Source organism: Carya illinoinensis, chromosome 5 (genome assembly GCF_018687715.1).
Source record: "Carya illinoinensis cultivar Pawnee chromosome 5, C.illinoinensisPawnee_v1, whole genome shotgun sequence".
In the NCBI taxonomy this organism is placed as follows: Eukaryota; Viridiplantae; Streptophyta; class Magnoliopsida; order Fagales; family Juglandaceae; genus Carya; species Carya illinoinensis.
Genome location: NC_056756.1, coordinates 36,204,188 through 36,221,254, shown reverse-complemented (window position 1 = coordinate 36,221,254; position 17,067 = coordinate 36,204,188).

Below are 17,067 nucleotides of genomic sequence, written 5' to 3'. Positions count from 1 at the left end.
GCCGATCTATCTAGACAGCTGGGACCAATCAATCTCGATCTCAAAATGTGTAAACTAATTGACATTCGTTTTGATCTCAAGATCTACATATTTTAGATTGTACCGAACCAAATGGATCAAACCCTATAAATATATATATATTTAAAAAAATATTTTTAATCATTTAATATATTATTTTTATATAATAATTATATAAGTTAATGATGTAATTCTTATCTAATTTATTATCATTGATCATATAAAATATCTTTTAATGAGTTAGTTATATAATATACATTAATAATTTATTTAATTTTAATTTAATAATTTAAATAATTTTTTTATTAGTTTATTTGAAAAAAAAATGAAGAAAAAAGTTCTAAAAAAATAATTAAGCTAGACTGACCGTATCTATAAGTACTTATTCAGTCTGAAGAAAATGATGAACCCATCATCCCCGGACTAGAGTGGACCGATTTACACCCTTAAATATGTAAGCTAAACCCAAAAATTTATAGTTCGGCATTCCAATTCTGTCCACATGAACCACATTAATGTAATACCACGTTGCACGACCATCTCTTATCCACCCACCAGCTATTAATAGCACATTTGGATTCACATAAAATTTTATTTTATCTCATTATTTTTATTTTTTTAAATTTTTACATAAAATATAATAAATAATTTAATTTTTTTAAATCTTTAATTCAATTTTTTCAAATCTCAAAATAATAATAATATTAAAAAATAATATTCTAATAATATTTTATTCAACTTTTAACTTTTATCTAAAAGTATCTCATCTCATATATGAATTCAAAGCAACTCTAAGTCTTTCAACAAGGAAAATACTTTTTCTCACATTTTATATATGAGTTTTGCTACATACAAACAAAGTCGCGTACTAATCTGTGTACCAATACTGATTCATTCATACTTAAAATTTAAATTAACATTATTTTTAATAAAATCTACTTTTTGACCAATCACATTAAATTAGTACATAGAATAATACATAATTATGTTTGTAACTATATTTTTTTTTACATATAAGATAAAAATTAAATGAAATTTATTATTTAATATTAAACGTTATTCACAAAAATTATTTATAGATAATGCTACTGGGGGGTTGAAAACCTTTCTCCTGAGTGGTTAAAGGTGGGTGCGGGAAATGGTCCCCCGCCCCTCACCACGCGGGTACCACCCCTTGCGTAATTACTATTTTTTTTTTAAACATATTAAAATTACAAAAATCACTAGTCATAATTTTTTATAAAAAAAAAAATTAGGAAAAAAAATACACCAAGGGTTAAACCTAAGGGGCAAATCTATGAACAAACTAGCATTTTCTTCTATTTATAAAAATATATATATATAATAATATAATAATACTAAGACAATGCTAGGAGGCCGTTCAATTTATTTTTAAATATTTTTTAATAGAAAATATACACATTTATTAATAATCGTTTTCTTACTTATTAATTTAAAAAAAAAAACGAAGCATTTTTCAATATTATTATCAGGAGTAGTCTTAAAATTAAATAGAAACCCCATCAAAAAAAGTTAGTGCCAGCAGCAGTAGCTGTACTGGGTCCGTCCCCACACCTCGGAGGCTGCTGGTGGGCTTCGTCTCTGCTCCCGTGTATGTTGTTTTATTATTATTTATTATTATTTTTTATTTTTTATAATGCAACCAATGCAAAGGGTCGTACAGTGTCACATTGCCAACACCTGTTTCGATCTGTCGCCATATCCCATAAAAAAAATTAAAAATTAAAAAATAAAAGAGGCATTATTGGTTTATCCTTTTGCTCTATGGAGGACCAGATCTGAGTCATCTGGCCGACCATTCACTCTAACCTGCCATATAGTTATAAAAATTTATAATCCTACGTAATTATGATTTTAATTGTTGAACAAAGTGATGAAATCTTTTTATTTATTTTTTTACCTAACTATACTAAGGATATTCATTTTTCATATAAATGAAATTCAGCTAAATATTAAAATTTACTTTATTTATAACCTATAACTTATCAATTAGTAGATCAATGTAATTAAAGTAATGCTAGACAGAGTTATGGATTGTAGATGTGCTGCATACTCATTTTATAAAAAAAAAAAAGATTTATTATTAAAAAATTAAATTTTTTAATATTATATTTACTTATTATTTTTTAAAAAAATAAATATGCTGTGCTTATAAACTTTATGACTAAATATCAATTCTCGTACCTTAAATTGTAAAATAAGATAGATATAGACCTTTAAAATGGATTCCACATCATTTATAGCTGCATGAGCAAATTTATTGGACAACAATAAATGATGTGGAGTCCAACGTCCAAGGTATATCACCAGGCCTTAGAAAAACTCTTTGACTCATAGAGTATTTAAATCCAATCTACATATACCACATAAAAGGTTGCCCAAGCGTACAATTGGAGACACTAATATCCCCGAAAACATTAATGTTGAAGGACAAAAAGGATTTGCAAAGTTCCAATTCTATTACTAAAGCGACGGGAGCCGGCCCTAGTTTAGAGAGAGAGAGAGGCTCCTCCTTCTCTCTAGAAACAAACACAAAAAAGATACTGCATAAGGGAGATGAAGGCTCCTAATTTCCTCCCCCTCCTTCCCTCGTCTCTTTTCTATATTCTTTTTAGTTTTTTTCTTATCTTTTTCTTTTTTAGTGTTTTTCAAGACTAAGTATGGAGGAAGGCCAATTTGTTGCTCTCCGGCGACCACCACACACCCTACCGTAGGCTTTCTAAGGCGCTGATCCTTTAAATGGGCAAAGAATTTCGCCGAACCGAGCGACGCGTGAGCCATACATGTGGTTCAAAGTTGGCACATGAATCCCACGAGCCTTCGTTAGGGATGCTATTCTACTGCCACATGTATATTTAATTTATGTAATGTCTTTGGTTTTAGAATAAAAAACTAAAAAAACATATTGTTTATTGGACTTTGTCCATAGAGTGTCCATAGAGTGTGTCATCTATTCCATTTTAGATGGAATATGAGATTTGTTAACTCTGTATTGAATAGAGTTATGCTTTCTCATACTATGTGTCTGTAGATGTTTGCAGTAAAGACTAGACCATGTCAGTCACGGTTGTGTATTAAGAAACTATTAATGTTGTAATTTGATTGTAATGTATGTTTCAGGTCTAATTTGCAATATCCGTTATTAATGAATGCAATATACTTTTATTTAAAAAAAAAAAAAACTCTATTATTAAAGCATTTTTGGCCCTATAAATTAGTAGAATATCTCTATTATTGAAGCATACCAACCATTGCTTTTAGGGTTTTACCGATCTCTTTCCTTTAGGGTTTCACTCGTCTCTTTTCTTGAAGGGATATATTGTATTTAAAAATTATAAAAAGATATGCGCTAATTTATTCATTAAACTTTTAAGAATTATACTTATCATTTCTATACCACATATTTACTTTTATTTTTATTTTTTGTTTTTACTTAATAAGTATGTAGTGTATAGATAACAAGTAGAAAAATTCAATTACTTTAAAAGGAATAAAAAAAAAAATTAAATCAACCGTGATGTGAGGTATAGGTAACTAGATAGAAGAACTCAACTTTTAAAATGGATACATTGCATCTTCAAATACTAAATATTTATAAATTACACCTCTATCTCATAAAAATCCAATTATCAAAATGATGTCATGTCATGAATTCTCATAAGTGTAATATATAATTATAATTATATATATATATATATATATATATATATATATATATTGTTTCTTTCTAAAACAATTTCCAAATTTTCCATTGAGAAACCTAATTTAACCAATTGAAGATAATATTGGAACATGACGATTTAAAAGGCACAATTACGTAAAGGAGGTGTAAGCTATAATGATTTTGAATTATTGCAAGGAATATGAGGACTATGATCCCATGCATGGCTACATGATTTTTGTTTTCTTCCCGCTTCATTTTTCTTGGCTCTTGCTTCAATTTTACTTTGCATTGAACTATAATATATACTCATATTATTCTGCATATCATGTCTTAACCACACATAATTTGATGAATATCACGTGAAAGGCATATACTTTGGTTTGGACGGGCAAAGTAGTTCAAGATATGGACATTGATGCATGTGTTTTACTCACTGATTTTTGAACATTTATTGTATTTCGAAACGCTAACACAAAATAAAAATGTCTATTTTCAGAATGGACAACACAATTTCTTGGATATGATCAATGGAAGGGGTTGGTCCATCCACATCACATTCTTCTTAAAGTTTATAGAGTATAGACCATGCAATGTTTTAAAAAAAAAAAAAAACTAGAAAACCAATTGAACTGGATGGAACCATATTTGACCTAACCGGAGGCTTGATCTAGTTTGTAAGCGGCCTGGTATGGTATAGAACCAAAATCGATCTTAAACCGGTGCGGTACTAGTTTTTATATTAAACCAAACCGAACTAGTATATATTTATAGTTTTTTTATATTATATTATATAAATTATATGTTAAATTGTTAATTAATATAACATGAAATTCTAATCTTATTATTCAAATCTATTAATCTTATAACATAAAATTAATCTAATAATTTTTAAGATAACATATAAATTTTAATCTATAATATAAAATTAATATAACATATAAATTTTAATCTATAATATAAAATTAATATAACATAAAATTTTAATCTTAGAAATATATACTTACTTTTGATATATATATCAATGATAAATACATTTTTGGCATAATAAATTATGTAATATATATATATATATATTCTTTTTTTAAATACATTTTTATACATTTGATCATATATATATACACTTATATAAAAAGTCTAGAATTTATATAAACTATAGTTAAATTCAATATTATACTAGTATATGTTAATTATTATAAAATAATATACTTATACTATAGTATAAATTTACTAATAGTTTAGTATATATAAACACCATATTATTACTAATATAAATAATTCATAAAACTGGAAAAATCGAAAGTTCTAGTTTTGATAATGAATTGGTCCGATATCGATTCTTAAATTTTTAAAACTGGTATATACCTATTCCATTCTAAAAAATATGCAAAACCGAGCCAAACCGACCCCATACACACCCCTATATCAATCCATTAAAACGTCAACCCACTTTTATACAATAAATAATATTGCCTATTTTGAATAAGATTATTAAATGAAGTACATGTTTAAGGAAAATGAATGTTCTTTCACAAATGCCGTGGGAATATCATGGGATGCATACTTGAGTCATTGATCTGCTTAAGTAAACGAGTATAAAAAGTACAGATTAGCGTAGTGCTCGGCCTAGCTTAATTAACTCTCTAAAACATGCTAGAAGTTTTTTTTCTTAATTTTAAGTTTTCGAGAATTATATAAAGAGACTGTACATATATCATTGCTCATAATTATTAAAACAAGTCTAGGCTCGATTATTTTCACAACATATTTTATCTCATTTAATTATTATAATTTTTTTAAATTTTTATACAAAATAATAATAACATAAAAATATATATTTTAATAATATTTTATTTAATTTTTATCTTAATTCATTTCACCTTATTTAATATACGAAAATAAATGAGACCCTAGTCCACCATATGCTAGGGATACCTTTCCTTCATTGTCAAGGACAATTGGTCGAACAAGCAACCAAATTACATGAACCAAAAACATAGCCACTCACACCTCGAAAAACAAATTCTTAATTATAGATCTCATGAACCCTAGACTTGTGATTTGGTTGGCCTCTCACTCACTCCATAGGTCTTCCTTCACTTGGTTTAACATGAGAAAAGTCAAAATAAGCGTGCTCAATAAAATCATGGATTGTAGGGGGGTACCTCTTCTTTTAACTAGGGATCAACGTCTTATATATAACATCAAAATGACACATTTTAAAACCCTTATATACATTGCTAGGAGTCACTACAAAAAAAATAGATAATTGCGACTAATTTATAACAACGAAAAGAATATTAGCGACCAATTTTGATCGCTAATACTCTTTTCGTTGCTATAAATTGATCGTAATTTTCTGTTTTTCTTATAGTGAGTCATGATTTCTCTATCAGTACTAGATCTATGGTCGCGTGAAAGCATATGTATAGACTTTAAACTAGTAATTACTAACCTTAATTTATTCATGATCAAGTGAGTTTCACACACGCTAGATCTACACTACAACTCTCGAGAAGAAAAAGTCTAAACACGTATAACGTACTAAATTAAATGAAATAACCTTCTTCTATACGAAGAATTATCGTAATGCATCTCATTATAAGTAATGCATTATGTACAAATGAAAATGACACATTTAAAAACCTTGAAATAAATAAAAGAGATTTTTATTACACGACTAATTAATCTATATATCCGCGTGGCATGAGACAATAAAATCGATTAAATATTAAGACTTTATTATAATATTGAAGGAAAGATTAATGGATTATATCACAGGTTGAGTAGTGGATGAGATCATCAAAATTGACAACCTGCACGCAAGAAATTAAAAAAACCACACTCCCCTCTCTTTGCTTTGACCAAAATATCTAATTCTCCTTAATTTCAGTCCTATGAAACTCATGCGCGCATGGCCTGGCCGGGGTTTCCATTGACTATTTGGACAGCTATTTATTCTGCCTTTTCGTTTACTATGTTATGCATGTCACATCATGGGGCTAAATAGTGTTTATAAATATCAAAATCATATATATTATCAAATCTCTCTACAAAATTTGCAGTAATTAAGTATCTTTTAATTCTATTGAGAAGTGTTAGATTTACACACAAATTTTATATAAAGGAAATTTGCATATTGACATAGTTTAATGTAATATATTAATTATATATTAGATCTACTTTTTAAACAAAAAAATATTTACAATATGATATATCGCATCAAATTATATCAGTACGTAAAACTTTTGTGTAAGATTTATGTGTAGACGATCGTTTCCTAGTTCCATTTTGCTATAATCTCTTGAAAAAATAGGCTTTATTATTTTTCTATTGTTGCTAATAGTATTGTTTTAGTATAAATAAAATCAACGGCTTAAATGATGTCTAGGAAGAATCGAGGTCGGCCATGTTTAATATTTGAGATCTATTATTAAAAAATTAATTTTTTTATGTGAATCTCGTTGTATTTTTTTCAAAATAACTGCGTGGTGCTTACACAATCACGACTATAACAATCACTTCTTCTTTTGATATTAATGCAATATTTTAACAAAAAAATAAGATATGTTAAAACCCTCAATGATTTTTATGGCGGGATCTATTTATGTAGTGTGAAAACATGTAGACTTAAATTAATACTTAGCCTTAATTTATTTATTAAGTAAATTTTATGCATGCTAGGTCTACATAATTCTCCGGAAAAAAAGTCTAAATACACGTAACGTACGTACAAAATGAATTGAACAGGATAACCTTGTTTCCTATACGAAATGATAAACATAATCATGTCGATCCCTCTAGCTATCTCATAACTCATAAGTAATGCATTATATATGTAAAATGAAAACGACACATTTAAAAAACTATGGAATTAATGGATAAGAGCGATTTTTATTACACGACTAATTATCTATGGTGGCATGAGAGATTAAAATAAGTACATATATACCTTAATTTATTCATTAAAAACGACCTTAATTATAGACGCACGTACGTACGTTCGTACGTGATATCTACATGACTATTTAGAAAAAGTCCAAATGCTCCTAACCTACTAAATAAATTGTATTGAATATATATCCCTTCTTGTAACATGACCGAGGTACATATTCATGTGTATAATATTATATATTGAAGAATTAATTATAAAAATTGAAGGAAAAATGCTAAGAAAAATTAGGCTTTTATTAATTTTGTTGTGCTATTATTATTATTATTATTACTACTACTACACAATCAACCTAGGTTTCACGACTTGAGAACAAGTATAAATTATAAAATCATTGACGACATAAATGATGTCTAGCTAGTAACTTCATAATCAAGGGCGCTAATCATGCATCTTAATTTCCTTTGTTTTTCATTCAAATAGGGAAATGGGAAGATCGGAATTAAATGATATGTACTTATCCTCTATTTCTTTTTTTAAATAAAGGAAATAGAGGATTTCGAATACAGATTTTTTATTTAAAAAATCGAGTTATATGTCATCAGGCCATCAGTCTCCTGACATACATATATTCTATTAATGAGTGTGATCATGTAACCTCCAATAATGTTTATTAGAAAACTCTTAAAAATAAAAGACCTAAACGAAGGGAAGAGCTACAGATCATGCTTTTCACAAGACGAGCTTGAGTCATAGTCGGATGATCTTAGTTCACCAAAGATATATAGTTAGGTACTTTTAAATTGCCAGACATGAATTATAATAAATATAAGTCTCTCTCTCTCTCTCAATTATTATTTGCCCTAGTGCTCCCATGACTAAACTAAGCAAATACTCGTTGATTTGAGCTAAGCATCTTAATTTCAACCTCTACAAACCTATATATTATAATAAATATATAAGTTATTATTATTAATATCAGTATTATTGTTATTATTTTCTTGTAGGTTTCATGTAGGGCTTTGACGGTCTTACATCGGTAAAAGATAAAAATAATAAATAGATTAATTTAAATATATATCAAATTATATTATATTATATGATATATAATAATTTAATAATCATTTTTAATCGTATAACGGGATAATGATAAAAAAGAAGAAGAAGAAGATATGAATAACATTAATGATACGTGGGAGGGTGCATTTATTTATTTATAATTACAAATCCCAATCGATCGAAGATGATTAAACAAATGAATGATTCTTTTAATTCCAGGAAGACTTGCGCCGGCTGTTAAGGATATATTATATGGATCACAAGCTGCATGCATGCCCAATCTATATATATATATGATACCAAACGATTGAGATAAATTAAATTTATTTAACTTCCATCTTTGATCATCATGTTCGCATATCTACAAACATTAATCCTGCATTATGCTGCACACTTCCGTCTATATTATTTTCGATCAGCAGCCAACCTAGCGCATGCATCTCGTTCAAGAAGAACCAGCAGCATGTTAGCTATCTACCTTTATTTATTTGGTTGGTTCCATTACACTTAAATATGTGTGTCTCTCTGACATTTTTTCTTTTTATAAGAATATATATATATATATATATATATATATATATATATAACTACTCTTGAAACGGTATATTAGAACACACCGATATTGATATATTTCATTCTAATATTTAAACTAGAATGATCATTAGAATTACATTTAAAACATTATTGCACACCTCAAAACTATATATTCTAACATTACCCTTTTCCTCTCTTTTCTTTTTTTTTATAAGCTAGAAAGGATTTATGTATTTTTTTTTTTTAGTTTTATTTTATTTTTTGGTGTTTTGTTTTTAATATTCCCAACTTGGCAGTAAAGCTGGTAAACCCCCCACCCCCAAACTTTAAAAAAGAGATTACTGCTCAATGACATGATCGATCTAACACATACATACATACATACATACATACATACATATACACACATTTATATATTGATTTGGTTTCAAGAATCATGATCGATGAGCCTATTTTGAATCTTTGATGTATGAAGTACTGTGATCAAAGTTTCCAAAATCTGCCATCCATTACATTATGAGACTAAATTATATTCTTTTATGTCATGGAAAGTATAGGAAAAGGTACGTTGTTTTTAATAAAGTGGCAGTATCATTATCAGTAGCCAAGCCACCTTTCATGGGAAACAAATTAAATGGCAGCTTGTAAGCAATTGTAACTTATGGGAACGCTCTAGCTAGCATTTTCTTCTGCCTAGCTATAGATCGTCAGACAACCTTTGAAACTAGCATAAAACTGGTGGAAAATATATTCCCTAATTTTATTTTCTTTCCTTTTGCTTTCTACCTAATTAAAGTGGAGCATAAATGGGTGGAATCTCTCTTTTTTATTGTGTACTTTTTTTTAAAAAATGTGAATCACACGATTCACACCTTATTTTAAGAAAAGAAATTCCTTCGAGTCATTGTCCAAATTTTAAGATTTTAAGTGAGTGGGATATAGATCCGTGAAATAGGTGTTACACTATAAGTTATATTACATATAGTCATTTTTACGTATTCTTTACGCACTCTATTAATGTGATTGATTAAAATAATTATTTTATATTAAAAAAATAATGTAGTCAATTACATTAATAGAATGCATAAAGAGTATATAAAAATGATTGCATATAAAGTTTGTGTTATATCTATTTCTCTACCGTATAGATACTCAAATTCTTGATCCAAACCAATATAAATGACTAAAGAATTGAAACAAGCAACAAAAGGAATTGAAACAAGCAAGAAGTTTTTAAGCAATCCACAAATATGAGAGATAGAGAGCGAAGGAGATTTAGAAAATAAAAATTATATTTATAATCCTATTTATCGTCATCATCGCAACATGATCCTTAACTGTATCAAGTTATTAGCCCATGAGTGAAACAAGACAAAAAGTTCACAATCATTAATTACCACATCGTGAGATGATAATGTGATAATAATAAAAGAGATGGTAGGTAGCATTACTATTTGATAAATGTTATAGATACAAAGAAATTTCATAAAGGTAAACTCATAACTAACATAGTTTTATATAATACATTATATATACTTTATATTAAAATTAACTTTATAATATCACATACCACATCAAGCCACGCCAGTTTTATAAAATTTTATAAAACCTCATTATGATTAAAACATTTCTCTTCATCATAAAACATTACTCTTCTTTTTAAGAAAATGTAAATACCCTACAAAACTTATAAAAGAAAAGTTCAGAAAACTTACCTTAATATTGCCACTCGCAAGATAAGTAAAATGGCTCAAGCGCTGAAAGTAGTGGACCTCCAAGATTCGATCATAATATGATGTGCACCTTTCCTGACTCTTTTGTCCGTGGGAAAAGGATGCAGCATTTTAAATGGTTAAGACCCTAAATGGAAAACATGGACAACCAGAGATCCTGACATCTTACGGAAAGATTGCTTGAATCTTCGTCCGATCGAAAAAGGTCACATGAGTTTTGGCATTCAAATTACAAGAACCAAAGATGGCCATGCATGTGTCTCTGACAGGCATTATGGTTTTTAAGCTTTTTCTTCTTTGCCCTTTGAGTAGTCCCATTATGAATCCTGGTCACGCGGTAATGTGGATGAAATTGGTGTCAAATACCAAAAATTTTGAGGACATATAATACAAAAGAAATTATAAAATGGATAATGTGTTGCTCTTAACCTGAATTTTGCATGTTCTCTCTTGTCCCAACAAACTCATGTAACCTATCTTAAGTAATTTCTAATTTAAGTGATTGTTATTAAAAATTACTTAAATTGTGTTTTTATTTTTTGGGCAAACGCCAAATTTCTAAAGTCAGAAAGCCCATAAAGCAAAAACAAATGATGACCACCCTGCTTGTTTGCTTGCTTCCTATAGACACAAATGTAGTAATTTATAACCTTTAATTAATTAAGTGAACCAGCTTATACATGTAAGATCTACTATTGTCAAACGGGTCATATTGTATCGGGTTTGTATTAGATTATTTACATTCAAGTCATTTACAAGTCAACCTAATATGATACTTTAAATAGGTCTATTGTCATGACCTAACACTACTCGTTTATATTATCTTGATTGATTCTATCTGACCCGTTTAATCATTTAATTAAATTAGATTGATGTAACTTAATATGATGCATTTGAAAAAACAAAGGACCAAAATAAAATAATAGAACATACATATCAATTAGAAGTTTTAACTGTGGCTTATGGGAGTTACTACTAGAGGTGAATTTGCAAAAGTTTCATCCTTTGTATTATCTTTTTTACTTTGTCATGACTCATGTCAACTCAACCGACTCAACCTAGACTTTTTTAGATGCTTTATCTTTATTTAAATAAACAAATGCTGCCAAACCAGTTAGACGGTAATTAACATTTACACGCTTAAAGATGCTTGACCTTTGCTTGAAAGCCATAGTGTCTTTATAATGTAAATTAAATTTTAATCAAGCCATGCGGGTCAACCCGCAAGTTGCTAGGATTATAATCATGTCATAAGCGTAACCTCTTATATATTGTTATTAGGTCCGTCTCGAGATCATAAGTCTTTGTATAATATCTTATCTTTGATCAGTTTAGATAATAAAAATATTTCATCTCATCTTATTTAAATCATTTCATCTTATTATTACAATTTTATCAAATTTTAATATAAAATATAATAAACAATTTAATATTTTCAAATTTAAAAATAATAATCATAATATTAAAAATTAATATTATAATAATATTTTATTCAACTTTCAATTTTTATCTAAAATTATCTCATCTTATCTCACTATATTACTGGATTTCTCTGACAATCTAAACGTAATTATTTATAGAATAATACAACATACAATCATTTTTATGTACTAATTGTACATTTCATTGATATAATTAGCTGCATTAATTTTTTTAATATACAACTAATCACATCAATAAAAAGTATAAAAGAATATATAAAAATAACTGTATATAGAACTTTTATTATATAATTCTAACTATATATTACTGCTTGTAATATTCGTGTCGATATCACATCATGTCAAATATTGTCAAATCTAATAAGGTGTACACATGGTCCATACATTTTCCTAAGTTTCGACCATTGATCAAAAAAAATAAAAACTAAGTTGAGTTGTATGCATAGTGGTATACTTCTTAATATGGAATAAAGTTGTCAAAGTCGCACGTGTCAAAATCCAAGCATATATGCCCTGTGATCTTAGGAAAATATTTTAGATATATGCAAATGGATTAAAAAAAAGTAAATTTAAAATTAATATAGTATACCAGATTGTAAAGTAGATTTAATGAATCTTTTAAAATTACATTAATTTATAGATTTATTTTTATATAATCTCTTTATATACATAATAGTTATTTTTACAAAATGAATTGCATCCTTTATTTTCTTTTTTTATATATAATAAAATCAATAATATCATTTCATATTGAATCAAACAGTTGATAGCTTTTCCTTCGTTACATTATTAAAATAGGCCATTCTTTGATCAAAAAAATCAAAACTAAGTTGAGATGATGAATATAATTTTTTTAAAAAGTAAATTGTATGGAAATTATATCTTCTTTTAAAAAAGAGATTGAAGAAAGTGGAAAAAAATTAAAAAAATTGAGAAATACTTTAATTCCAAAATAATTACATAAAAATAATTTTATAAATTGATATGATTTATCATATTATAAAATTATTTTTATTATAAAATAAATATAATAAATTATATAAAAATACGTTAATATAATTCTTTTGAGGCTGCCGCGCTCCTCAAAAAAGATTTGACAACCACAACTAACAAAAAAAGCCGACCCCTGCATTGACCAAAATGCCTTTCTTCCTTCCGTCCCAGCTTTTATGCTAAATATCATGTTACGCTTCCCTACCAACTCAATAACGCACATGGTCTTCTTTCGCTATTTGAACCCCAATTTCTTCTTCCTTTCTTGTTTACTATCTTATTTTATTTCTCACTTTCCCTCGTCTTAATCCAATTTTATGCAAGATTTAATATTCCACACCAAATCAATGGCCGGTACTATGAGATATTCAACATTTTTTTTATTTTTTAAGTGTTAGGTCTCCATAAAAATGTCACGAAAATAAATTTATTTGGTGATGCAATTTGATATGAGACGTTAGATCTATTTTATAATAAATAAAGTTTTGCAAACTGACATCTCATGTCAAGCATATCAGTTTGTGTATATTTTAATTTCGCTTCAACGTGATCATAGTAGCATCTTTTATTTATGGTTCGTGTAACAGCTAATTAAAAAAATGACTAATTAATTTGAGAGCATATGAAATTATAAGGCAAGTAACATATAAACTAATCCAAGTTACATTTTAAATACATAAATATCAGTTTCAGATCTAGATGCATGCAGGTAGGTTACATATTAAATACATAAACAAATGAATGATTCTCTTAACAGAGTTGCACGAATATCACCAACCAATTTAGATCATCAATTTCAGTTCTTAGCAAATCAACAAACAATACCCTATATATTATGATTGAAGAACAATCAACATGTTAGCTAGTTTGTTTGGGAGCATTATTTTTTTAAAAAATATTTAAATTATTTGAAAAGCTCTGGCATATTCTCCTTCGCCTAAGTTTGGATTGTTTTTCGAGTAATGCTATATACTATACTACAATCTTACTTTTATTCTATTATATAAGGTGTAACACATTTATCACTATTGGATAATAAAAAATCATATGATAAAGATTTATGCTATATATAGTCACTAATTTTACGTATTATTTATGCATTTCATTTATATGATTGGCTAAAATAGTTATTTTATATTAAAAAAAAATGATGCATCCAATCACATTAATAGAGTGACTGTACATAGAATTTTTGTCTAATAAATAATTATTATCTTACATATTGAAATGAAAGTGGAATAGTAATATTGTGTATTCTTATTTTTAAAGAAAAAAAAAAAAGAGAAGAAGAAGAAAACAAAACAATTGCCCCTCTCAAGATAGGCCGTAAATGCATTTGAGTGCTGAAACTAGTGGACCTCCAAATCCCATTGAAATATAACAACTTTTAACTGTTGTCTGTGGGAGAAGGATACACACTGAGAATGGCTAGACCCTAAATGGCAAACAAGGGACAGCCAGGGATCCGGACATCTTATGGAAACAATGCTTTGAATCTTCATCCCAAATGGTCACAGTACTACTGACAACATTCAAATTACAAGAACCAAAGATGGCCAGGTGTCTCTCTTCGGATGCATCCTTTTTGGAGCCATTTCCTCTTTGCTATTGAGTATTGCCACCCTTCGTTTTGGCCTGTAAAGTGGATGAAATTGGTGTCTAATCAAACGTCTCATAAAGCAAAAGGGTGATAAGAAAACACCCAAAAATGAGTCTTTCATCTCTTCCCCACAAGAGTTTCCGGATATTTAAAAGGAGTCAAAAGATGTAACTGTAATACAACTTGTAAATGCCATCGATAACAGCAATATTTTATTTATTTTCTATTAATGAACTTTAGGGTTTGGATAACTGAGCATCAGATTTCATCATTTTCGTGGGAAAGCAACTGGGAGAAAATCTCCTAAGAAAGTTCAATTAGATGAAAGAAATGTTCATGATGCCTCGTTACATTGCTGTACCCTCGTAATAATCTAGTTATCTTTTTTCTTTTGGATAATTCCAAGCTGTACTTAATCATTAATGGACCATTTGGCATTTGACCATTGTACATAGCAAACAGCAAATGATGGAGGCAGGTCTGCTTCTTTAGGAGGAGGATAATTTTTTATTCGATTTTGTAAAAGTTAGATTCCTATAATGTTGGAAAAAGAATTTGAAGCTAACAAATTTTAAATTTTTTTCAATATATATAGTTCGAATATCTTTTCCTAAATTTTAAAAATTTTCCTTTTTTATTTAATTATTTTTTAGGAAATACTGAAACTTGCTGATAAAAAAAGTTGAATTAAAGCTTGCTTTTTTGAGAAAAAAAAAACAGTGATTGGAACCTGCAATCTTTATTTTTGGTAAAGTTAGCATAGACTGGTCATAGTTGGGATGGACCCATAGGCTAATTTTAGGTTACCTTTAGGTAATGAGGTGATGTCAATTATTTTGTGAAGAGTAGTAAAAAATGAATAAAAAAATAATTATAAAATATTAAGTAGTAGTTAATTAGTAATAATAAAAAAATAGGTAAAAAGTAATTGAGTATTCTAAAAAATCCTCTTTTTATAAGGTAATTTTTATAAAAATTAGTATTTTATACCCTAAAAAATAAATTTTATAGTTTTATCCCTTATTTACTTGACCTTTTTCTCTTTCCTGGACTCCTCCATTTCTACTGAATAGAAGGAAGGCACTCTCATCATGTATAGAAGAAGAGCCTTCGACTTTGGGTTTGAGTTCAGTTTATTTCTCTGAATGAAGTCACCTTCATGCTTGATAGATCTATCGAACAGGTGTCTGTTAATTTGAGAAATCACTTTACGGTAAAGTCTTTACCTAAGAACACAGACATTTCTTCTTCTTTTTGACAATTAATGAGTTCTCACAAAAATATAGTCTGTCTACCCAAGTCAAAGTGATAAGGAAGGGAAATCAAAACTGAAAGAAATAAATGAAATTATTGACCTGTCTGTGGTGATTGATAGCGAGTGGACAATGGCAACAGACCTAGAAGGATGGCTGTGATGGTGATGCCTCGTTTTCTTTTCCATTTCTTCACTATTTCTTAGGGTTATATTATAATTTAATTAATCAATAGATTGCGTGGAATCATTTTGACTACTAAGTACAGAAAAATAGGTAGAAATTTAAGAAACCTTTCAAGATTTTGAACCACTTTTTTCTATACGTTATAAATCTTTGAGGGACCGGTTATAGGGCCACTGTACAGGGAGTTCCAGTACCATATCATGTGCGTTATGTCCCCATGCATCATGCCTACACATTTTAGCTGAGACGCAATCTCTTTTTCTTTTTTTTTTTATTTCCTTTCTTTTCTTTTGCACTTTGGGTCCCAATTCCCAACTTAGAACCGTGTTTCAACTGTGTCAAAGGGAGCTTTGCCCATAGCAAAGGGACATAGAAGAAGGTGGTGGGCTCAAAATTGGCCTAGCCACGCCAACTCAAACATATCCGTGCATGAGATTTACAGATGACAGGTTCTGGGGAGAGGTGGAAATGGATGAAGATAATGTTATCCCGGAGGACTGCATTTGCTAATAACTAATCTTTTGAATTGACATGACTTGATATATTGCTACCACCACATGGTGGGTTTGTTCTTAGAAGGGTATGAACAAAAATATTTTCATCCAGATGATGATTTCCGGGGGCAAAGATGGGGTTTTCCACTACTTTTATTCAGTACAGCGAACCAATACACGT